Genomic DNA, 26698 nt, shown 5'->3' with positions numbered 1-26698 from the left:
CACACGAGAGAGTAATAAAAATATTGCATTGTCGCGCCATATAACATTATATGTCCATCTTCAAACAGCTTCAGCAAATCGAAAAAAAAAATGAGTTTGAGCCAACATTCCCTTATATTAACTCCTGCCAATCATTGAATCCAATCATGGTATTCATAGCTCTGCTAGCTGAGGCCTGAAATTATGTGTCGGAGGTCACCGCGTTTGAATCAGATCCATTCGCAATGGTTCTCCCAAACAAGAAATTGCTGGGGGTGAGGAATACTGGTAAGAAATGCCAGAAGCGGAAGCAGAATAAAAATCATCTTCAAGGATTTCTGAACAATGTGGTGGATGGTTTGAAATCCGTCAATGTGGTGGATAGTTTGAAATCCGTGGCCAAATCATTGAAAGGTGCCCATCACACGGTGTTTAGAGTGCTAGCAGAATGGCTGGAATTGGATCGGGTTTCCCATCAAAGGCAGGCACTAACAGACAAAAAAGAGAGTACAGCTGTTGTTACAAACGCCATTTTGCCGCCCATGGTGGGTTGGGATTTGAAGATGCAGAAGAAGACGATAGTTTTAGATTTGGATGAAACCCTAGTTCATTCAAGCGAAAAGCGTGAAGCGAAAGAGACCTTTCAAAAAACTGGGAAATGTGAGATCAAACGTCCTCAATGAAATGTAACTGATGCGCAGAGAATTAAACAGTCAGAGCAGAGCAGCGCTCAGGATGTTAGAGCAGAGCAGCGCTCAGGAGAGAGTAGCGCTCAGGTATGAACAGCGCTCAGAACAGCAGGAGTTACAACTATTTCTGGGACCTGTGCTCTGATACCATGTCAGGCCAGGGTAACTCCAGAATGAGCGGGAGAGAAAACTGATCTTATTATTCATTAGCTAACTCATATTTATATACATAATTACAACGGATCAGTTCATCTTCCTGATGACTGTCCAGTTCACCCATCCGTTTCAGATTAGGTGTCAACAATATTCTCAGTATTTTAGTATTTTATTTACGTCTCAAATAAGTTTTTAATTATGGTTTGTACTTTACAATGTGAAGCAAGTCAAAAAAAACTGGTTAATGGTCCCAAGTGATTTATAGAAGGAAGCAAGACCAGGTAAAAACTTAGTATGGATGGTTGTCGAGTTAGTTTGATAATTTTGGATCTGGGGAAAGATCCCTCATTTGCATGAGAGTGATCTTGAGGTTATGCGACAACTTGGAATGTTGTTCAATAATTGAATGAGTTTGAGAGTGGAACTATGGAATCCAATTCGTCAATTACACCTTTACGAGGGTTATGAGACAACTTGATAGAGTTAGTAGCCTAGAATATTTTGAATTAACAATGATGGAGAGGTATGCAATTATAATGGTTGACATAACCATGTATGAAAAGTACATCCTAGTAGACTAGCGGTTGTAGCAGTTGGGTACCCATACATTATGGTGGGTGGTTGTTCCTTTATATGGACGTTGACATATTCTTCTGTTTGTTTATAAACACCAAGACCACATCTAGACTTTGATGATTGAGATTGAGACAAGTAGTCATTAAGAGAAGGACTTGGAAAATATAATTCCTACTTGTCTAAGTTGTGATGGTTTCTAAGTAAAGGAGTTTGTTCCTATTTTTAAAGAGTTGTTAAGATCTAGATGTTCTTAGATACGTGTTTGGTTGAGATATTTCTTCAACTAGTTGATTGTATGGTTAAGATAGAATTACTATTTTCAACCAATGTTTGATGGTTAAGATAGAATTACTATTTTTCAACCAATGTTTGATATATTTATATTTGTGATTAATCTAATGTAAGTGATATTATTGGTGTGCAATTGGTTTTTTAACCAGAATAAACAAAGAAGTTCTTCATTTATAACAATCAAAGAGAAATGAGTGAGTCGAAGCGCTGTGCTTCTCTTGCCTTGGCGATTTCAAATTATTAGCGTGCCCTCCTCCCTCGGCTCCTGGGGCCTCCTGCTCCCGAGGCTAGCTACACTGTTACTAGCCCATGATGGCCCATGTGGTGCCTCCTCCTGTGGGTGATTCGATCTCTGCCTCTATTTCTGAATCTTTAGTTCAGTTGGGTGAAAATGCAGAAGCCTTTGCCTCTCTGATCCCCTCCCTTGGTTTGTCTCGACCCAGGCGCTCAATATCCAAGTTTGTAAAGAAGATCGATGAAATACGAGAAATAATCCTCCCTCCTACCCTTCGTCATCACACTTCTCTATCTCTCTCTGAGAGAGGATTGGTTGGACAGTTTACTGGCCTCTGGCCTTCCCCCCAATCGGTTCTCAAATGGGTGGAAAGAAACTGGGCATCCTCTATAATGGGAACATCTAGATCAGGTTTTCTGGAAGAGGTTATTTCACATTTCACTTCAAAACAAAAGAGGATAGAGATTTAATCTTCAGAAATGGACCGTATCTCATGGATTCAAGAGGGCTTTATCTCAATAGATGGACTCCGGACTTCGACACAGAGTTGGATGTGCCGAATGTAGTGCAAGTGTGGGTAAGGCTTCCCCATCTTCATCTGCACTACTGGGGAGATGACTCTGTTAAAGCAATAGGAAATGCAGTTGGGAAATATATCGGCAGAAGTGAGCCAAAGGAAAACATGCACGCATACACAAGAATATGTGTGGAAGTTGACCTGGGGAAAGGACTACCAGAAGTAGTCAAGATCAAAGTTGATAGCTGGATTCACATTCAACAGCTGGATTATGAATAAATTCCTTTGAAATACAAGGTATGTCACGAGTATTGTCATTTTTCCAATAGATGTGCTAAAAAATAGGAAATAGAAGAAACAAAAAACCAAGAACCAAAATGGGTGCAAGTCAAGAAGAAAAAGTTAGCTAACAAATCCTCTTCCCAACCTTCTTCTATCTCCCTTCTCCCTTCTTCGATTCTTCCTTTCCTCTTCCCCTCCTCTTCTCCTTCTTTGCCTATTTATAAAAAATATATTCCCTCTCCCTCCTCATCTTTATTACCTTCTTCTATCCCCCCCCCCTCTTTGGGTTTATTGGCATATAACCCCTTTGGATCTCTTATGGAACATGATCCTCCTTCCTCCCCTCCTCTCCTTCCCTTCCCCTTTATTCCCTCCCCTTCATCTCCCATCCTCTCCCATAGCCCTCCTCCCCCCTATTTCGACCAAATAATCACTTGAACCCTCTCTAAAGATCTCCTCTCCTCCCTCGACCACCCAAAAAGGGATGGTAGAAAATCTAACAGAGAAGTCAGAGATGAAGCTGTGGCAAAGGAAATGGCATTGGGCACCCAATAACCATTGGACACTTTCTTAGAAAAAGGTAAGGAGAAAAATGCCTCACCCTATCAGAGGGAAAGGTCCCTCTAACCTCAACCCAAAGTGATAATGAGTATAGTCTCTTGGAACTGCAGAGGGATGGGAAGTATGCCAAAATTTAAGGTAATGAAAGACTTAATAGCATCAGAGAAGCTTGATATTTTTATGATCCACGAGACAAAGATAAATGAAAAGGAAATGGAAGCAATGACCCAACAAAATAAAAAGCTATCAGGGAACATCAATCCCAGTGATTGGAGGTTCAGGAGGAATATTTACATTATGGAAACAGAGAATTGGGAGTTGATTCAGCAAAAAAAAGAGCTGCATTGGATAAAAACAGACTTGAAAAACAAAAAGTCAAAAGAGATCATTATAAATATTTATGCACATAAACACTACAGAGACAAGGAACCCTGTTGGATCATGTTAAAAAATCATCTTTTGCAGGCTCAAAACAATGGCATAGTTTTAGGAGGAGATTTCAACTTGGTATTGAATGCAGAGGAGAAGTTTGAGGGGAAATATCATGCTGATCCATCAAGGGAAATGGTAGAATCAATCATGGAAACATGCAATTTAATGGGCATGCCTCCTAGTAATGGGAAGTATAGATGGAGCAACAAAAGAATTGGTAAAAATAATATAAAAAAAAGGCTAGACAGATTTCTAATTCAAGACAAAATTGCCACCTCCTTCAATGAAATAAAATAAAAAAACATCCACAACATTGCATCGGATCACAAATCGTTGATGCTTTCACTAGGGATGTCTGGAAACCTTGGTCCAGTCCCTTTCAGATTCAATTCCACCTGGAACGACAACGAAGAAGTCAAAAAGATTACTGCAGAGGTATGGGAAAATCAAATTTTTGGCTCCCAAAGCTATATTTGGAAATCTAAACTTAAAGCCCTGAGGAAAGAGCTGAAACATTGGCCAAGGAACAAACAATTAGAAATAGAAAAAATGAAGCTAGCAATATCAGAAAAAATTGAGAGAACCCAAGTGGAAAAAGAGCAGCATGAGGAAACACATGAGAGCTTATGGTAGGGAAAAGAAGCATATTGGGAATTATACAAGAAAAACAGAATGGAAGAAGAGGAGTGGCAACTAAAATCTCGAAGTCTATGGCTTAAAGCAGGAGACAAGAATACAACTTTTTTCCATAATACTGCTAGGATAATAAGAATTCAAAATTAAATAGACAACATTAAGGATAATGAAGGCAAAGAAGTGAGAGGGCAAGAAGAAATAAAGGAGTCATTTAGATATTACAAAACATTGTTATCATCCTAAGCAACAAATAATGAGTGTGAATAATTTCTACAACATATCCCAAAAAAAATCAGCGATGGAGAAAACAATGAATTCACGAAAGAAGTTGAAGAAAAGGAAGTTGTTGTTGTTGTTTGGGATTTACACCCGGATAAGGCCCCTGACCCGGATGGCTTTCCTATATCCTTTAATAAAAATAATTGGAACATCATCAAAAAAGATTTGATAAGAATGATTAGAAACGTTTTTGGGAAATTCAAGGTAGGAGGTTTTACAAATTCCTCCTTTATTGCCCTAGTTCCAAAAGAGTCGAATGCAAATACATTTAGCGGGTTCAGGCCTATTTCTCTATGTAACTCCTACAAAATCATTACAAAGATTTTGGCAAATAGAAGAAAAGTAGTTCTCCCAGAAATAATCTCAGAAAACCTATTCATAGTGGAAGAATTTCCGTTATATTCATCAATATGACTAGAGTTGTTACGTGATGAAGATGTTGATGCTTTACAAAGTGAAACTTCACTATCAGGAGAATCCATCCCTTTCAAATAGAAGAGGTTGAATGATACAAATGCAGACTCTCCTAAAGATATCATATAGCTTAGATAATGAAATTTTCCCTCAAGAAAATTTCCCTTCAAAAAGTTTCGCCAAAATATTTCCCTCCAAAAATTTTGTTTCATGTATTTCCCTTCATTATTTTATTCTACAATTTATTGAAAAATGTTAACTAAATTTTTTTATGAAATAAATCTTTAAATTTAAAATTGTAAACTAAAACTTTTACCTAAATTATTTTAATAGTTAAACTATATAATATTTACTAAACAATTGAATGTTTTTTTAAATTTTTATACTACTTTCTAAAACAAATTAATCCCACATTCACCGCGCTGTAAAACAATTCCATAATATTCACTTTATCATAGTTTCCCATATCGCCATAAAAAAATTAACATGTTAAATTTTTTTTAAAACAAATTAATCCCACATTAACTGTACGGTAAAACATCTCCATAATTTTACCTATATAATAAATTTCATTATCACTATTACTCACATCACATCAAGGTTTTCCGAGGTTCAGTGAAAAACTTGGAGTGAATTTGTGGAGTAGCTATATTGCTATCAACAACATATTCAACGGAGAATTCTCGTAATTGAAAGGTTAGTTAATTTTTTTTCCTAGCAAATTTTAATATTAGATAAGTTTAATGAAGTTTAATTTTTTTTTTTTAATTAAAATTTTTTGCGGCCCAAATTTACCCATTATGTCCATTGTGGGCATGGTGGGCCCAGTAAATCTCATGGTGGCCAAACAGGCCTGTAGGTTAGGGGCGATGGGGATGGCAAGGCCGCCTGCCCGCAGGGTGGCAGGCCGCCCGGGTGGTGGAGGCGGGGCTTCTGTAGCACCCCCCCGTGCCACCCCAACAGCCCGTCCGCTCTCTGGGTGGCGGGGACGCTTGAGTCACCCCGCGGGCAGGCGAGCTGTCGGGGTGGCGGGGGGGCTACATAGAACCCCCTGCGCCACCCCAGCGGCCCGCCCGCCCAAGGGGTGGCGCGGCGATTCAAGAGTCGCCCCGCCACCCCGCGAGCGGACGGGCTGTTGGAGTGGCACGGGGGGGTGCTACAGAAGCCCCCCCCCCCCGCGCCACCTCGATGGCTAGCCTGCCTGGCAGACGGGCCGCCGAGGGGGGGGGCTGCAGAAGCCCCCGCCCCCCACACCACCCGAGTGGCCCGCCCGCCCGTGGGGTGGGCTGGCCACCGAGGTGGTAAGGCGACTCTCGGAATTGCCCCGCCACCTCGCGAGCGGGCAGGCCGCCAGGGTGATGCGGGGGGGAGTTCTACAAACCCCCCCCTGCGCCACCCCGGCAACTCGCCCACCCGCGAGGTGGCGGGGTGACTCAAAGCTGTGAACACGAATCAATTTGTCGACAGAGTTGGTGTTGTGCAACCAACTTGTGCTATCATTCATGATAAGTATGTGTGGGGATCTAAAGAAGAACCTGTGGTGAAGGATGACTCCCTTCCATCTGCACCTCATCCACTCTATCCTGACATCCCTTGTAATTCTACCACTGTTGATTTCCCCTGTGAAAACTTGTTTCCGATGTTTCTACTTCTGATCATTCACAGGAAACATCGGGTCTTAGTTTGTCATTACATTGCGAAGATGACACATATTCCTTTGAAGATCCGTCCTATATGTCATCTATCATTTCTTAAAACATAGAGGGTGAACATCCTTTCTTCCCATCTACCCCTTTGCACGATTCATCAAATCATGAGGATGCCAACGAACATCCCGAATTTTATGATCATGGATGTCGTGATATTTGTACTTCTTCATTTGATCACGATGTTGATTCACTCGTCGTTAATCTGTCTATGCCACTGGTCTCCGATGATCTACTTATTGACGGAGTGGAAACCCCACAAGCTGTCGAGGCACTTCAGCTTGGGCTGATGGTTATGTCAGGCCCTCGTTGTCCTGAGCTTTGTTCTTCTTATGATCAAAAAAATTTCGAAACACCCAAGGCTCCTCATCACTTTCTTCTTCACATTGAAGATCAACCAAACACCCAAATTTTGCTTCCTCCACTCGAATCACATGATCCCATCGCTCAAGCTTTGGAGGAATCTTACACAATGAGTGCTTTAGCAAAGCATAATTTGTTGGTCTTTCTCATGTTCGCTCGTATGTCATAGTCCAAAGAGTGTGTATGTTTACCATTTGCACGCAGTGCGTCAAAATACCATGGTATGTCTATAGAATGTTTGTTTTGTGCATTCACTCTTTTCTATTATGTGGATGTTTAGAACTCAGAGCGTGTTGGTATTTGCTGATCTATCTTTCTTGTTCGTTGGTTTACATGCATATATTTCTTGTTAACCATGCCTTCACTAACATGGGCCAACCAATGTGCCGGTGGCTGCATTGGAAATGTCACTTCACGTGAGTAGGTCCATGCACTGTTTAGCGTAGGAGTAGGAGTAGTCGTTGCTTCTTGTTTTGCTTTGCTTTCTGGTTTGCATGTTTGTTTGTTTGCTTACTTGGTTTGGTTTTCTTGATTTATTTCTTTGCTTACTTGTTTTTCTTCCACTTTAGTTCTGCTTTTTGCTTTCTTTTCTTACTTGTACCCATAGCTTAGCCTCTCGTGAAACCGTGTTTGGCTCTCGAGACAAGCTGGTCAAATCTAAGAGGACTTGGAAAACTATCAACACTTGGTTATATGTTGTCCTTCTCTTTATGAAGAGCTCATTGTCTTCAGTCGATGATGCCTTGATGGAAAATACATTATGTTCAGAGTGAGTCTTGGTGAAAACAAAACGCTTGCACTGTTAACTAGTACCACCTACTCTAATCGGTTCTTTTGGGTTAACCCTTGTATGCTCAGTCAAGTAGAGTAAAGTGAGGGGGAAAACCTTAACAAGTATGTCAGAGGTATATATAACATACTTCTTTGAAGGAAAAACCTCTTTTTCTCTCAATAAGTCGGGATCCCTCTTCCACCTCTGAAATAAATAAGTTCCCACACATAGTTTTTTGAAAATAATAATAACAATAATAATAACAAAAACAATAATAATAATAATAATAATAATAATACTGATAATACTAATAATGAAAAATGAATAAGGTGAAAGAAGAGAAAGGCAATAGAGCGATGCTTGTATTCCTGTGTGACTCTGTTGGGGTACTATCCAGGCATGCTGGCAGCGAAGCAACACAAGAGATGAAACTTAAACTTTGACAATTATATTTCTTGTGCATACATATACCCCTCATCCCCAATCAAAACAACTAAGTTAACTTGGCTTGGAACGTGTGCTGACCAATCAAGAGAATGGCAGGGACTACATCTTTCAACCAAGTTAGTGTGGAAACCACGATGATCAAAGAATTGAACAATACTTCCTGAAGGGTTAGACTTGATTTTCATGAAAAAAGGTCCATACAAAGAGCTAGAGTTCTACTTGTGTGTTGCCAAGTGTTGTAGTGGCTACAGCACCCTCCAAAATTTTGGCTCGCATGCGAATTGTGAAGCCTACCTTGGATCCTGCAATTGATCATCCTTGGTCACTTGTTGGTAGGATGATGATTTCAATCTCCCCTCCTTGATATTAAGATTTTTATGTGTTCTCATCTTTATGAGGTACATGTCATCTTTGGGCATAGGGGTTGTTGTTTGTCATACAAAGGGAATGTTGTTTTGCTTCAAGGGAAAGCATGTGTGCATGAGTGGTTTTCATCACATTGACATGTTTCACTCTCACTTCATGCACACTTGTCACGAAGCTTGCTGCATCAAGCAAAGTATGTCTTATGCATTCTGGATGATCTACATTGTGTTATTAAGTGTCTGTGTGTGATCACAGTCAAGTCCTATCAATGTTCACATATGTTTCACTCATCTCACACTTAGCCATTTTCTCGAGAAACCTAGCCTCATCTAGCTTCCCTAAAATGTGTGCTTTTCTTCTAAAACCATCAAGCTTCCTCCCTTGCCTATTGAAACCCTGTAGTGCACGAAGACACCAACCTCCCTTGCCTATCGAAACCCCCCCTGCCTTCGAGGAAGAAATGAACTCTTTACTGGAAAATAAAACTTGGGGGTTGGTAAAGCTCCCAAAAGGTAGAAAGGCTCTACAAAACAAATGGCTATATAGGATTAAGCATGAAGTTGATGAAAAGAAGGATAGGTATAAATCAAGGCTGGTGGTGAAAGGATTTCCCCAAAAATAAGGTTTTGACTTCACTGAGATTTTTTCACTTGTTATCAAAATGACATCCATCAAAGTCATTCTTGGTCTTGTTGCTTCTTTAGACTTAGAACGTGAACAGTTAGATGTACAGACTTCTTTACTTCAAGGTGAATTATAGGAAGGAATTTATATGGAGTAGCCAAAAGGCTTCATAGAAAGAGGAAAGGAAGACGTAGTTTGCAGGTTGAAGAAAGAGCCTCTATGGGTTTAAACAAACACCTCGACAATGGTATAATAAATTTGATTCATTCATGTTGGAACATGGTTTTCACAAGTTGGAAATTGACCATTGTGTCTAAATCAAGAGGTATGATAAAGGAAAGTATATCATATTATTGTTATATGTGGATGACATGTTGATTTTTGGGCATGATAAGAATATGATCAATAGGTTGAAGAAATATTTGGGCAACAAATTTGCAATGAATGATTTGGGACCAGCACAACAAATATTGGGCATGAGGATTATGCGTGACAGGAAAAACAAAACGTTGTGGTTGTCACAAGAAAAATATATCAATAAGGTGTTTGACAGGTTTAATACGAAGGATGCCAAGCCATTTGGTACACCCCTTGCAACCCACTTCAAGCTAAGTATTGATTTATGTCCTAGTGATGACAAGGAGAAGGAAGAAATGAGCAATATTCCTTATGCTTCAACAATTGGTAGCTTGATGTATACCATGGTATGCATACTACCAAACATTTCATATTCAATCGGAGTATTGAGCAGGTTGCTTGCCAATCTAGGAAAACAACATTAGCAAGCACTAAAATTGATTTTGTGGTATCTCAAGGGTACTAGTCATTATTTTTTATGTTTTGTTCATAATGAGAGTGTGCTTGAAGGATTTACAGATGAAAATATGGTTGGAGATATGGAAACCATAAAGTCCACTGCAGATTATTTGTATACATTTGCAGGAGCAGTAGTATCTTGGGTTTCAAGGCTACAAAGAATAATAGCTCTCTCTACAATAGAGGCAGAGTACATAGATGCAACAAAATCTTGTAAAGAAATGTTGTGAATGCAACGATTCCTAGGAGAGATAGGAATAAAGCAATAAAAGTATGTTCTATATTGTGATAGTCAGAGTGACATTCACTTGGTGAAAAACCTATCATTTCACTCAAAAAAAAATCAATTGACTTAAGGTACCATTAGATCCATCATGTGTTGGAGGAAGGACAATTATCGTTGCAAAAGATCCATACAGATAAGAACCCCGCTAATATGCTCACTAAGATTCTACCAAGAAATAAACATGAGTTATGTAGAGGCATGGTAGGACTCGATGTGACTTGATTCAGGATTATCCATTCGGCTTCAAGTAGGATAATGTTAAACGTGAAGTCGTAATGAAGACGTTGATGTTGACTCTTTGATAATAGTGTCGATGCCGAACCTAACACACCGACTTCCACCCACCGTGACTAACTTTCTGGCTTCATTGCGCAACCATGAATTTCACATGAGGAGAAATATCGAACTCTTCTCCCATCTATACATTTGTAATCTTGCTTCTGCTTGTGCAATCCAAGCAAGGCCAAGGCCAGTCCTGCTTGTAATAAAAGTGTGATTTTTGTTCTCCATTGAGTAATGTCTTCTTTTTTTTAAGATCTTTGGTGTTGTCTCTCAATTTAGTGTGTTTAAGATCTCTATTGTGTGCTCTATAACCCCATCATTTAAGAACCTCTAACGAAGTTTATCAACTACCTTCCTCCAAGGGATTTCTTGCAATCTTTACCCATTTTTAAAAATGAACTCAAAGAATAGTAACCACTAGTCGATCACATCATGAGCACAGATCTCATTCTTTCCACAAGAAACCCAAGAACAAAAAAACCAGAGAGATGTTAATCAAGATGTTATTGATCTTTACACCACAAGATCTCCTTCAATCATTATTATAAATACCTATGTTTCACAACATTGTGGCAACACATGTCACCAATGACATTTCCAAAAACCAACACTAAGAAGAAGGAACTTCAATTTGTAGGGCCTTGTTTCATAGGACCCAAAAATTATTTACCAAATACTACTGTGAGTGACCTTAACTTCTATATCTACCACTTGACCTTTCTAAATATTTGGTTGATTTTACAAACTTTTTGTTTGTAACACCTTATTTTTGCAACTTAATTGTGTATATTTCAATTTCTTATACTTTTCACTTCTTGCAGTGTATCCTCGAAGATTCTTCTCCACAACTTGTGCTTGTGGGGTTTTCAAATTATAAGTAGCTCTCAGTTCAACAAGAAAGAATCTTGATAGCAAAATGGCTTGTACAGCAAAATCATCATTGCAAGGGAAATGACACAACCACCAATCATCCCAAAATAGTAGCTTCAATAAAATACTCTTTATGGATAGTTCTTTCAACCATGGCTATCTTTAGTAGAATAATTGCGAGACTACAATACGGTAGTAACAATTACATTATGGTTAAAGAAGACAATAGCAGAATCCATAATTGTATGGAAATCGCATATTGATATAGATTATCAAGAAACAAAACACTCTATCCAAGGATTCACTAACTATGATTGAACTTTGATAATTTGACTTTTAGGTCATTGTTTCCACAAAATAGATAGTAGTAATGAGCATGCTGTGTAATAACATTTTCCATGCACCTAACATTCGTTTTCACATTTAGGACAGTCCAAAAATCCCATTCATGACATCTAAAATTCCAAAAAAATCATAGTAACAACCCTATAATAGATTCAATGCCATTAAATAATGAGAGCCACACTAAATGAATAGAGTAAATTCATGCTCTAAAAGCATGGATAAAGGTGAGAGATACACCATAATTGAAGTATTATCTATTTACTTGTGCCAATCAAGAACAAGGGCTCTTGATTTTTGAGCTTAGAAAGATGTCAAATTATTGTCTGCTTTAAATGCCTGGTATTTGTTTCAGAAGTCACTTCAAATAGGTTATTATGGTAATGTAATAACTTGCATTTGTGCTAAGATGAAAGCCTAGGCCAACCACTATAAGAGTTTTATATAATTCACTGTCAGAGTATTATATAATTCATTGCGTAAGAATATTTGGAAAATATATTTCCTACTTGCCTAATTGGGATGGTTTCTAAGTAAAGGAGTTGCCTAATTGAGATGGTTTCTAAGTAAAGGAGTTTGTTCTTATTGTTTAGGAGTTGTTAAGATGTAAATGTTCTTAGATAAGTGTTTGGTTGAGATATTTCTTCAACTAGTTGATTGTATAATTAAGATAGAATTACTATCTTCAACCAATATTTGATGTATTTATAGTTGCGATAATCTAATATAAGTGAGGTTATTGATGTGCAATTGGTTTTTTAACTTGGTATCAGAGCCGTTTTGGGCTTCACTCCCGCATGGGAGGGCTAGGGATATGAAGGCATAATAGTTTTTGCAGTTTGTATTTGTCTATCCATAGAATAGATTTCATGTTTTGTGATAGATCAATGTTTGAGAGAGGGTGTGAGATCTAATATAGATCTGATATAGACTTTGGACAGGGGCTACATAGCAGGTGTTATGCCACTAGATCGAAGCGGTTAGTGTGGAGAACCGCATGTTGTGGATCAATTTAAAGTCAAAAGACGAGAAGGCTTTGCTGCGTGATGTGTCATACAGATCTATCCACTGCGAAGTGCGTAGAAGGTGCAGAAAGTTGGGCATGCCTCATTGCACCTGCGCATTGGAAGAACGTTTGGAAAATCCAGCAAGTACAACAGTTAAAATTTTACGATGATAGCCACTGTTAGAGCCAGCTCAAGTCAACAAAAATAGATATGTTCAACCACTTGGTGGAAACACCATTAATGTCGATGTCCACTATTTGGATTTGCAGTCGTTTGAGGAGCTTAAATTATCGAATGTAGTGTGGCTGTTGGGATCCGAGAGGAATGTTTTGTTGACAATAGTTTTGAATGAGCCAACAACGTTGTCGTGATCCCTGAAAGCAACGAAGCTTTCTATCATTATTTTTGTATTGGCTATCATTAGTGCCATATGTGGGCACTAAGGCTCATGAGATCGGGTGTTGTGAAGATCAGAGTTTGCGGCAAAAATTGGGACCTCAGGTTTCTGGAGTTTAAGATCCAGTGGTCACTGTCGGTTCCGTGTTTTATAACGTGTTGAGTATTATACAGGATCAAAGTTGTTTGGTGGTATACCTAATACATAAAACGAAGTACAACTGTGGAAATATTATAGGGAGAATTCTACACTGGTGATGTTGCCTGGAGAATTTATAGAAGAGTTATGCGTGGCATTGATTCTTAGAGTGTGTTGACTTGCGCAGACAAGAAAATTTGACTTTAGAGAGATTCTTGCTTGCCATGGTGCACAAAGCCTCCACCATGAGTTACGGTTACATTCCATGCTGGAAATGTGGATCCTCTTTACAGGTCATATGTACAGAACTACGAACGTTGTGTTGGAGAATTTATGAGAATGGTAGGGATGCACCAAAAGTAGTTTTTTTCAATAACTATTAAGGTTTTGTTTGTGTAAAAATTAAAATATTCTCAGTATTTTAGTATTTTATTTACGTGTCAAATAAGTTTTTAATTATGGTGTGTACTTTACAATGTGAAGCAAGTCAAAAAAATTGGTTAATGGTAAGATTTTGTTTGTGTAAAAAATTGGTTAATGGTAAGATTTTGTTTGTGTAACAATTAAAATATTCTCATTATTTTAGTATTTTATTTACGTGTCAAATAAGTTTTTAATTATGGTTTGTACTTTACAATGTGAAGCAAGTCAAAAAAAATTGGTTTATGGTCGAAGTGATTTATAAAAGAGGAACCAAGACCAGGTAAAAACTTAGTATGGATGGTTGTCCAGTTAGTTTGACAGTTTTGGATCTAAGGAAAGATCCCTCATTTGCATGAGAGTGATCTTCTCGTGAGGTTATGCGACAACTTGGAATGTTGTTCAGTGATTAAATGAGTTTGAAAGTGGAACTATGGAATCCAATTCATCAATTACACCTTTACGAGGGTTATGAGACAACTTGATAGAGTTAGTAGCCTAGAATATTTTGAATTAACAATGATGGAGAGGTATGCAATTATAATGGTTGACATAACCATGTATGAAAAGTACATCCTGTCTGTTTATAAACACCAAGACCACATCTAGACTTTGATGATTGAGATTGAGACAAGTAGTCATTAAGAGAAGGACTTGGAAAATATAATTCCTACTTGTCTAAGTTGTGATGGTTTCTAAGTAAAGGAGTTTGTTCCTATTTTTTAGGAGTTGTTAAGATCTAGATGTTCTTAGATAACTGTTTGGTTGAGATATTTCCTCAACTAGTTGATTGTATGGTTAAAATAGAATTACTATTTTCAACCAATGTTTGATGGTTAAGATAGAATTACTATTTTCAACCAATGTTTGATATATTTATATTTGTGATTAATCTAATGTAAGTGATATTATTGGTGTGCAATTGGTTTTTTAACTAGAATAAACAAAGAAGTTCTTCATGTATAACAATCAAAGAGAAATGAGCGAGTCGAAGCACTGCGCTTCTCCTGCCTTGGCGATTTCAAATTATGAGTGTGCCCTCCTCCCTCGGCTCCTGGGGCCTCCTACTCCCGGGGCTAGCTACACTGTTACTAGCCCGTGATGGCCCATGTGGAGCCTCCTCCTGTGGGTGATTCGATCTCTGCCTCTATTTCTGAATCTTCAGCTCAGTTGGGTGAAAATGCAGAAGTCTTTGCCTCTTTGATCCCCTCCCTTGGTTTGTCTCGACCCAGGCCCTCAATATCCATGTTTGTAAAGAAGATCGATGAAATACCAGAAATAATCCTCCCTCCTACCCTTCCTCATCGCACTTCTCTATCTCTCTCTGAGAGAGGATTGGTTGGACAGTTTACTGGCCTCTTGTCTCCCCCCAAATCGGTTCTCAAATGGGTGGAAAGAAACTGGGCATCCTCTATAATGGGAAAATCTCGATCAGGTTTTGTGGAAGAGGTTATTTCACATTTCACTTCGAAACAAAAGAGGACAGAGATTTAATCTTCAGAAATGGTCCGTATTTCATGGATTGAAGAGGGCTTTATCTCAATAGATGGACTCCGGACTTTGATCTAGAGTTGGATGTGCCGAATGTAGTGCAAGTGTGGGTAAGGCTTCCCCATCTTCATCTGAACTACTGGGGAGATGACTCTGTTAAAGCAATAGGAAACGCAGTTGGGAAATATATCGACAGAAGTGAGCCAAAGGAAAACATGCACGCATGCACAAGAATATGTGTGGAAGTTGACCTGGGGAAAGGACTACCGGAAGTAGTCAAGATCAAAGTTGATAGCTGGATTCACATTCAACAGCTGGATTATGAATAAATCCCTTTGAAATGCAAGGTATGTCACGAGTATTATCATTTTTCCAATAGATGTGCTAAAAAATAGGAAATAGAAGAAACAAAAAACCAAGAACCAAAATGGGTGCAAGTCAAGAAGAAAAAGTTAGCTAACATTTATCCTCTTCCCAACCTTCTTCTATCTCCCTTTTCTCTTCTTCGATTCTTCCTTTCCTCTTCCCCTCCTCTTCTCCTTCTTTGCCTATTTATAAAAAATATATTCCCTCTCCCTCCTCATCTTTATTACCTTCTTCTATCCCCTCCCCCCTCTTTGGGTCTATTGGCATATAACCCCTTTGGATCTCTTATGGAACATGATCCTCCTTCCTCCCCTCCTCTCCTTCCCTTCCCCTTTATTCCCTCCCCTTCCTCTCCCATCCTCTCCCATAGCCCTCCTCCCCCCTCTTTCGACCGAATAATCACTCGAACCCTCTCTAAAGATCTCCTCTCCTCCCTCGACCACCCAAAAAGGGATGGTAGAAAATCCAACAGAGAAATCAGAGATGAAGCTGCGGCAAAGGAAATGGAATTGGGCACCCAATAACCATTGGACACTTTCTTAGAAAAAAGTAAGGAGAAAAATGCTCACCCTATCAGAGGGAAAGGTCCCTCTAACCTCAACCCAAAGTGATAATGAATATAGTCTCTTGGAACTGCAGAGGGATGGGAAGTATGCCAAAATTTAAGGTAATGAAAGACTTAATAGCATCAGAGAAGCTTGATATTTTTATGATCCACGAGACAAAGATAAATGAAATGGAAATGGAAGTAATGGCCCAAAAAAATAAAAAGCTATCAGGGCACATCAATCCCAGTGATTGGAGGTTCAGGAGGAATATTTACATTATGGAAAACAGAGAATTGGGAGTTGATTCAGCAAAAGAAAGAGCTGCATTGGATAAAAACATAATTGAAAAACAAAAAGTCAAAAGAGATCATTATAAATATTTATGCACATAACCACTACAGAGACAAGGAATCCTATTGGATCATGTTAAAAAATCATCTTTTGCAGGCTCAAAACAATGGCATAATTTTAGGAGGAGATTTCAACTTGGTATTGAATGTAGAGGAGAAGTTCGAGGGGAAATATCATGTTGATCCATCAAGGGAAATGGTAGAATCAATCATGGAAACATGCAATTTAATGGGCATGCTTCCTAGCAATGGGAAGTACAGATGGAGCAACAAAAGAATTGGTAAAAATAATATAAAGGAAAGGCTAGACAGATTTCTAATTCAAGACAAAATTGCCACCTCCTTCAGTGAGATAAAATAAAAAAGCATCCACAACATTGCATCAGATCACAAATCGTTGATGCTTTCACTAGGGATGTTTGGGAACCTTGGTCCAGTCCCTTTCAGATTCAGTTCCACCTGGAACGACAACGAAGAAGTCAAAAATATTACTGCAGAGGTATGGGAAAATCAAATTTTTGGCTCCCAAAGCTATATTTGGGAATCTAAACTTATAGCCTTGAGGAAAGAGCTGAAACATTGGCCAAGGAACAAACAATTAGAAACAGAAAAAATGAAGCTAGCAATATCAGAAAAAATTAAGAGAACCCAAGTGGAAAAAGAGAAGCAAGAGGAAACACATGAGAGCTTATGGTAGGGAAAAGAAGCGTATTGGGAATTGTACAAGAAAAACAGAATGGAAGAAGAGGAGTGGCGACTAAAATCTCGAAGTCTATGGCTTAAAGCAGGAGACAAGAATACAACTTTTTTCCATAATACTGCTAGGATAATAAGAATTCAAAATTAAATAGACAACATTAAGGATAATGAAGGAAAAGAAGTGAGAGGGCAAGAAGAAATAAAGAAGGAGTCATTTAGATATTACAAAACATTGTTATCATTCTAAGCAACAAATAATGAGTATGAATAATTTCTACAACATATCCCAAAAAAAATCAGCGATGGAGAAAACAATGAATTCACAAAAGAAGTTGAAGAAAAGGAAGTTGTTGTTGTTGTTTGGGATTTACACCCGGATAAGGCCCCTAGCCCAGATGGGTTTCCTATATCCTTTAATAAAAATAATTGGAACATCATCAAAAAAGATTTGATAAGAATGATTAGAAATGTTTTTTGGGAAATTCAAGGTAGCAGGTTTTACAAATTCCTCCTTTATCGCCCTAGTTCCAAAAGAGTCGAATGCAAATACATTTAGTGGGTTCAGGCCTATTTCTCTGTGTAACTCCTACAAAATCATTACAAAGATTCTGGCAAATAGAAGAAAATTAGTTCTCCCAGAAATAATCTCAGAAAACCAAGGGGGATTTTTCCCAAGGAGACAAATTCTTGACAATATTCTAATAGTACAGGAAGCATTGCACTCAAGCCTTCTAAAAAAGGAAAAAGAAATTATTGTCAAGCTTGACATGGAAAATGCCTTTGACGGGATCAATCTGGGATTCCTTTCGGATGTTTTACAGAAATTTGGATTCTCAAAAAAGGCAATAGATATAATAAAATCTTGTATTGTGGGACCTTGGATTTCTCCCTTGGTCAATGGAAGGCCAAGTGAATTTTTTCAACACTCAAGGGGAGCTTTGACAAGGCTGACCTCTCTTCCCTTTTTTGTATATCATTATGGTGGACTCTCTGAGTCGAAATCTAGAGAAAAGTAGACAAGATCAAGTCATTGCAGGTCTTTCAATCTCTCCAAAAGTAAAAATCATAAACCACTTTCTATTCACAGACGATACTTTGGTCATGGGAGGGGCCTCTTGCATTATAGCAAGAAGAATAAAAAAGGTGCTTAACATTTTTATGGAAGCCTCCGGTGGAATTCTAAATAATCAAAAATGTAGAATTTTCTGTTGGAACACTCCTCTTCGTTCTCTCTAAAAATTTTCACAAATTATGGAAATTCCTTCTCAAGAAAAATGGAGCCATTTTCATTATCTTGGCCTCCATATCTCCAAAGAAAATCTGAAGATCGAGATGTGGAATAAGTACATAGAGAAAATGAAAAAAAAGGTGTAGAACTGGGGAATGAATTGGCTCAACATGGCATGAAAGGTGGTCTTAGTCAAGGCATTACTCACATCTCTCCTAATATACCAGTATGCAACAATACTAGCTCTGGAAAGTATACATAAACAAATCGAGCTAGTAATCAAGGGGTTCCTATGGTAAGGAGGTAAAGTGGAAACAAAGAAGCTCAGCCTGGTGAGATAGGATCAAGAAACACAACCTTATGAGAAAGGAGGTCTGGCTATAAGACTTCCTGGGATAATGAATTTGGCACTAGTACAAAAATAACATGGAGATTTATAACAGGAGAGAGTAGTTGGTGGAAGAAAATCCTGGAAACAAAATACATGAACCATAATAGAAAAAATTTACTGGATAAAGGTTCCCCAATAAGGCCCTCCTCCCAAGTTTGGAGTTTGATAAAAAAAGACTCTTTCCATCATCAAATAAAATTCCTACAGACCCTGGGAATGGTAAATTTATCAAAATATGGAAGGACAAAATAATGGGAAATTAGCCAATAGCCCTTCAAGAAAATATTCATGATCTGAGAAGGTGGATGAAAACAAAAGGAATCAGTATTCTGGAAGACATCTCTATCTAGAGAGGTGGAGAATGGGAATATTAGAGGATCCACAACCTTCCCCAATGCCTGGTCCCTCAATGGAGGAATTTAATTTCACATCTTAAGGGTGTAGCACCATTGAGCTAGGACACAAAATATTCTCTCCATTGGGACCCTGATGGAGGGGACTATTCAGTGAAATTTGGATATGTCACTTTATATCCGCTTGAAAATTGTGATTGGGAACACTAGAGGGAGGCATGGAAAATAGAAAGCCTACCAAAAATCAAAGTTTTCACGTGGTTTCTTCTCAAAGGCAAAATTCTTACAGCTGATAGCCTTAAAAATAAAGGTTATGAAGGCCCTTCTCGTTGTGCAATGTGCCTGATGAGTAAAGAAAGAATCCAGCATCTCTTTGTGGAATGTCCTTTTTCTCGAGATTGTTGGCTACTACTAGTAAGACCCCTGGAAGTTTGTTCTCAGCAATCGCTGCCTCTGCATGAGCTGCTATCAACTTGGAAAAAAAGTATCGATATACTTTTAAAAATAAAGAAACAATTAAAAGGTATCAGATGAGTTTGCCCTCATTTTTGTGTTGGAAAATCTGGTTAGCAAGAAATCTAAGGATCTTCAAAGATTGGTCTCCAAGTATCAGGACAGTTTTGGCTAAAACCTAGAGCATACCAACAAAATTTTTCAATTCCAAAGGAGCTAAAGCAATAGATGCCAAACACATGCAGCTTGAGGAAAGAACCTGGATCAAATTTGTGGTGAGCAAGCAACAAAAAATAAACATCAGCAAATGTCCTATCAGCATTCAGAACTGGAAAATCAGAGTGAAAAAAGAGGAATTCAAAACATGGTCAGAAAATTTGAAAATACCATGCTTATTGTTTGATGGGGCTTCTAAGTCTAACCGAGGAAAGGTTGGAGTAGGAGGACTTATTTTCGATCCAGGAGGAATAAATCCCATCACTTATGAATGGGGATTAGGAGAATTATCCAACAACAGAGCAAAAGCATACGACATCCTCATGGGAACGAAAATCTTAAGGCAACGAGGAATGAAGAATCCAGTCATAATGGGGGACTTTGTAATAATTATTCATTTGATGGTGGAGAGAAGAAGCCTCAAGAATAAGGCTCTAAGCCAAATTAAAAAAGGGTGGAAAAACATTTGCAGTATCTTGGAGAAATCATCTTCAAGCACATCCTAAGAGAAAATAATTATACTGCTGATAAGCTGGCTAATCTTGTTCTTTCTCGTCCTGTGGGAGAATCCAAAATAGACAATGAGATTGCCCAAAAACCAATTCCATAGTACCTCAAGTCACCATATGCAAAGAATCGCAATCAAGTCAAGGACATCAAGGTGGGTAATAATCGTTTCAGCTTGAAAAGCAAGAACTCAGAATCACAGGAAAATGAGGAAAATATCCATGAGCAAACAACATTGTCAGATTTTGTCTACCAAGAGAATAGTAGCCATTCATGCTTCTCGTGAAATGCTCAAGATTTTTATCTTACAGTGGCCCGTCACACAACTATATATCCATACCCTCCCTTTTATTGTTCTCAACTCATCGCTTGTTTTCCTCTTTTTTGTCTTCCTGTCCCCGGGGATAGCTATCGACGTCCTCCTTTATTATCCTCCTTGTCTCAATAGTTGTTCACAAACTTTCTAAAATTGTCACTCCGCTCCTTTGGTGAATGAGCTCATCCACTTCGCCTTTGATGGGTTCCTCTCCCTCGCGCAGCTCTTGTGGCTTAATACCAGAATCGATACTTGGCTTAATCCATTGTTTCAAAAGAGAGTCACTTTAGTCATCGAAATTTTGTATCCCTCTCATTGGCAGCTGACGGTCTCTATAGGCCTTACTTATGGAAGTATTCGTTCCTCCTCCCTGTTGTTTATTGCCCCTACATTTCCCTTCTAGAGAGGTTTCCTTCATCCCTAAATAAATATGGATTGGAATCCTCTGGAAAATGTTCCAAAGTGTGAGAGTTGCACAGTATGTAGAGAAAACAAGTACATGATCGATCAGATACGAGAAACAGTCAAGGATCTAAAATTTGATGCCAAGTCTAAGAATTATTTCCTTAAGAGACAACGAGAACAGCAGAGGAAAGAAATTGCATCACTAAAACATAAGTGTAAGCACATGGATGACACTATCAACTAACGAAAGAGCTTACTAATCAATCAGACGGGAGAAAATTCTAACTACCAAAGAAGCAAGAATCGGCCTCATTCTTAACAAGAGCCTTCAGTCAACAAAAAATAGATGCTAATTCTCCATTCCACTTCTTTCTGCAAAGTTCTTCCTCTACTAGTTTTCTATGTTATGTAAATGTAAATTTCTGTTGAATCAGTTTGTATGTATTTATAAGGATAGTGTAATTGGTATTCTCAGAATCAAAAGGAGAAGGGCATGGGAGGTAGGGATTGTTTTCCCTCTGTTCTTCTTCTAGCCACTCTCCATTTTTCCTTGATGTAATGGGAGCATGCCTCACTTTTCTTTTTTTGGAATTAAAAACTAGTAACCGACTATGTTAAAAAAAATGATGAAAGAGATAAATGTTACTAAAGGTAACTATGACAAATAGGTGGATCCTACATAAATTGACAATTCACAAGAATTATTGTATTGAAAAAAAACATAGAAAAATATTTACATAGAATAACATGAAAATCAAATAAATTATTTAATTATATTAATATAAAAAACATTTTTGTATTAATTTTATTAATTTCATAACCAAATGCATCACAGAAGAAATAAAATATTTTAAACCAATTTTATAAAATTAATAAAATAAATGATTAGAATATTTTAAAACTAGACACATTTAAGTTTTAAAACATTTAGCAATTGTTGTATCCATGCCCTTTACTCTTAGCTCTTTTGTTCCTCTCTTGATTCATTTATTAATTCTTATCTTTTATTTTTATAATTATTCGTTTTTATTTTTAATTTATTTTTATTTTTATTTCCTTGAACCCTGAATTTTTAAATTTCAATTTTCTCTTTTTTTGTCTCGTGTGATTTGTCCCCCCTTGGGTTATCTATTTGTTAGTTAATTTTGACTTTTTGGTTGATTCTCTTTTATTTTTAACTTAATTTATTTTAATTTTATTTGTATAGTCAACCATTTGAATTTGAAAATAGTTATTAATTTAATTATTCTATGAAATAAACATTTTATTGAAATCAACATTATTTATATTAAATAAAAAAATACAATACCTCATATAACTGTTACATTCTATTGCAACTCCTTCCATGGAATTCTCTCTATTTAACCTGATGTTAATGCTATGATCTGATTCTTCATCTTGTCCTGATGATGAAATGAATTTTGATTTGATTATCACTAAAAGAATATCTAAGAAATCAAGATATAGATCACAAAAGTCTAAATTTGATCACAACATTTATTAACTTATTAATCCCTTAAAATAAAAAAATATAATTTTCATTACCAAATAATCTTAACAAGAAATTTTAGTCCATACAAAAATATATAAATTTATTATTGCAATTGCATTTTCTTCCATATAAATGCAAGTCCAAATAACTATTTGTTGACCATGATTATAACTTATTTACGGAACAGCCTTTAAGCAACTATTTGTTGACCATGATTATAACTTATTTACGGAATAGTCTTTAAGTGACTTTTTGAAGATTTTGGCAGATTTTTGGTGGGAATCCGGTAAAAAACATTATTGTCAAATCTTGTATTGTTTAAAATGGTTTTTGACTATATATATAAATTATTTAGGCCTAATATTACATTTTCATTATAAAGTATAAATGTAACTCTCAAATAAATATTTTTCACCCATCACCATAAATTTAGTATTAAATTTTAATTTTTAACCATACAGCTATGTCATAAAATAAATATTTGTTAATTAAATAGTTTTTAAATAATCCTTGACCAATTGGAGCTTTAATGTGAATATTTTGGCAACCTGGAATCAGTTTTAAATATTAAATGTTTGAACAATTGCAAGTGCAAACAAGTCTTCCCTCAGTCCGTCGTTTCGTTAGTCTAGGTATACTGTATCGAGTCGTTCAAGCGGCATAGATAGCATTCAAAGTCCGGACACAACACGCAAACATGCAACATTGGTGTAGCTATACCGTATTGACTCGTTCAAACGCAACACGCAACATTCAAAGAACTGGTGTAGGTCTACAATGAAAGGCCGGACGGCAGTCAGTCCACCATTGGTGTAGGTATACCGTATAGATTCGTTCAAGTTGACGGGACATTCAAAGGTTTCAAAAGCCAAATCGCAGTCACGAACACGTTATTATGGTGGTATACCGTATCGATTCGTTCAAGTTCACGAGACAGTATTCAAAGGTTGGACCAGACTAATGAACACCTTATAATGGGCTTGAGACCATGGTGTACTGGCAGCAAGGCAGCTCATGTATCATCGATTTTAGAATGGGAAGTGAAAAGAGTATGAGAGAGCGATTCCCATGGATTCTCTACTGTTTTCTCTTCCTGTTTGTGCTGCTGTTTCAGATAAAGTCTGGTCATGCGGAAGACGCAGCTTCCGACAGAATAGTGTTGGGCTCTTCTCTCACTGGTAATCAGACCAGGATTTCTAAAGGCGGTATCTTCAAATTGGGATTTTTCAATCTCATCCACAACAGTGTTGAAAAATGGTATGTAGGAATTTGGTATGCCCAGGCTTCACAGCAGACAGTCGTTTGGGTGGCCAACGTGCAGCAACCGCTGGAGAACTCGTCCAGCGTTCTTAATCTCACAGACGAAGGGAGTCTCCTTTTGTCTTATGGAAGATCCACCATTTGGTCTTCCAAGGGGAACGGGAATAAGCCTTCTTCTGCTGTGATAACGGATTCTGGTAACTTGGTTGTTGTGAGTGCCAAGAATAACACTCAAATCATTTGGCAGAGCTTTGACTATCCGCAAAATACATGGTTGCGAGGCATGAAGGTTAGCAATAGCCAGAGGCTGTCTGCGTGGAGGAGCTCTTCGGACCCGAGTCCTGGACCCTTCACCCTGCGGATGGATCCAAATGGAGCCGTCCAGTTCGTGCTGATGTGGAATAATGACACCACATATTGGCAAAGCGGTCTTTGGAACGGTCTATATTTCAGCAATGTTCCCGACTCCTCCCAAGACCCCTCCGGTCTTACATATTTCAGAAGTGGTTCGGCCATGTATTTTACTTCAACTATATCGCAGGGATTCCGTTTCTTTATGGATAAGTCAGGACAAATTCGAGCGGACGCATTGGTGGAAAATAAAAGATGGATGATGATCTGGCAACGGCCCCTCACTCAATGCGAGGTTTATGCCATATGCGGGCCTTATGGATCGTGCAATAATAACAATGTTCAGTCCTGCAACTGCGTGCCGGGTTTTATCCCCAGAGACAGCCAAGAATGGAAATCTCAGCAGTGGTCAAGCGGCTGCGTTCGGAAGACGCCGTTGCGATGCAGTCATGCGAGAAACCAGAGCAGCACGGACCGGTTTGTAGAAATAAGTGGCACATCTGTGCCCTCTCACGGGGTTGAATACAAAGGCCAAAAGCGGTGCCAGGAAGCCTGTCTCAGCAATTGCTCCTGCACTGCATACGCTTACGTTAACGGCACTTCGCAGAGGTGTGTGATGTGGTTCGGTGAATTACTAAATTTGTACGATACTTCCAACGGGATCTCTGTGTTTCTGCGGTTAGATGCCGCTGATGTGCCTCATTCCGTCAATTCCAACAAGAAGGCCAAACTCGCAGGCGTGGTGGGCGGTGTCGTAGGAGGGCTGCTTGCTATTTTGGCTTTTGCGTTGTTGTTTATCTGGTGTTGGAAGCGATCGATTTTGTTTTCCACAGAATACGTCCCCGCCGGGCTAACTTTATTCACTTACAGAGAGCTGCAGAATGCAACGAAGAATTTTTCTGAGCGTCTGGGAGGTGGGGGTTTCGGCTCCGTCTTCAAAGGGACTTTAGCAGATGGCTCTCCGGTGGCAGTTAAGAAGTTGGAGAGTGTAAGCCAAGGAGAGAAGCAGTTTGCCATGGAGGTGAGTACCATCGGAGTTGCCCAGCATGTAAATTTGGTTAGGCTGCTGGGGTTTTGTATAGAGGGCTCCCAAAGACTGTTGGTGTACGAATACATGCCTAATGGCTGCCTCAGCTCCTTCCTATTCAAGAAATCCCAGAAAAATCATGAACAGCACAAGTTGTTGAACTGGAAAACGAGCTTCAGCATCGCGGTCGGAACTGCCCGGGGAATTGTTTACCTGCACGAGAAGTGCAAGGACCGCATTATTCACTGCGACATCAAGCCCGAAAATATCCTCCTGGATGCCAATTTCTGCCCGAAGGTGGCCGATTTTGGAATGGCGAAGCTCCTGGGCAGAGAGTATAGTAAGGTCTTGACGACCATGAGAGGAACGAGAGGGTATTTGGCCCCCGAGTGGCTCTCAGGTCTGCCGATCACCGTGAAGGCCGACGTCTACAGCTTCGGGATAACGTTGCTTGAAATAATTGGGGGGCAGAGAAACATGGACAAGGTCTCTGAATCCTCCGAACTGTATTTTCCAGCTTGGGCTGCAACTCACATCAGCAGAGGAAACGCCATGGAAGTGCTCGACAAGGAATTGTTGAATGATGCAGACCTGGAAGAAGTGAAGAGGGCTGCCATAGTGGCAGGATGGTGTATCCAGGACGACGAAGACGCGAGGCCGTCGATGAGTAAAGTGTTGCAGATATTGGAAGGTATTGTTGACGTACCCCCTCTTCCCCCGATTCCCCACTCTCTCGATGCCTGTGACGACAGTCCAGTCGTTTTCTTTTGGGATAAAGATACTTCTGCATATGCACGCAACGACACTGGGACTCTCTCCACTCCATTGTAGCGTCTCCTCGATAATAGTTTTTACATAAAGATGAGTCTCCCTTGTTAAAATAAGCTAAGTACTCATGACTAGTTGGTTAAAATTAGAGAGTAAATAAATTTGAGTGTCCAGTAATTTGAAGTATATAAGTTGTTAGTTGGAAATATATACATATTTTTTGTTGGGTTAATTGTAATTATTAGATTTTATGTGATCAATAAAAACGGTAGTTCTTGTGTTTTGTGTGTGAACTTTATGTTTTGGTTTTTATGTTTTTTCAACAAATTAGTATCAAATAAAATTATAAAGAGTTAAGAAGATGTTAAAATAAGCTAATTACTTCTAAAGAGTTGGCTAAAATTAAAGAATGGTGTTGAAGTGTTGAGTCAAGTCAAAGTAAAGTTACAAAGACCCAGTGAGATTTTAAAATAAGTTAATTACTTCTACTTGAAGAGTTGGCTAAAATTAAAGAATTAGTTGCAAAAAGCGAAGGAGATGTTAAAATAAGCTAATTACTTCTACTTGAAGAGTTGGCTAAAATTAAAGAATTAG

The 26698-nt window shown here is 38.5% G+C and overlaps 1 pseudogene; it reads left to right on the top strand.

Moving 5' to 3' along the window:
- The first annotated feature begins 224 nt into the window (after positions 1-224).
- Positions 225-26167, top strand: LOC149233754 (G-type lectin S-receptor-like serine/threonine-protein kinase At2g19130 pseudogene; annotated as a pseudogene).
- Positions 26168-26698: the final 531 nt, after the last annotated feature.

Source organism: Pinus tabuliformis, chromosome J (genome assembly GCF_031772625.1).
Source record: "Pinus tabuliformis cultivar Carrire ecotype Pingquan chromosome J, CPIR1, whole genome shotgun sequence".
In the NCBI taxonomy this organism is placed as follows: domain Eukaryota; kingdom Viridiplantae; phylum Streptophyta; class Pinopsida; order Pinales; family Pinaceae; genus Pinus; species Pinus tabuliformis.
Note: the sequence above shows the minus strand (reverse complement) of the source record. Positions and strands in the feature narration are given on the sequence as shown.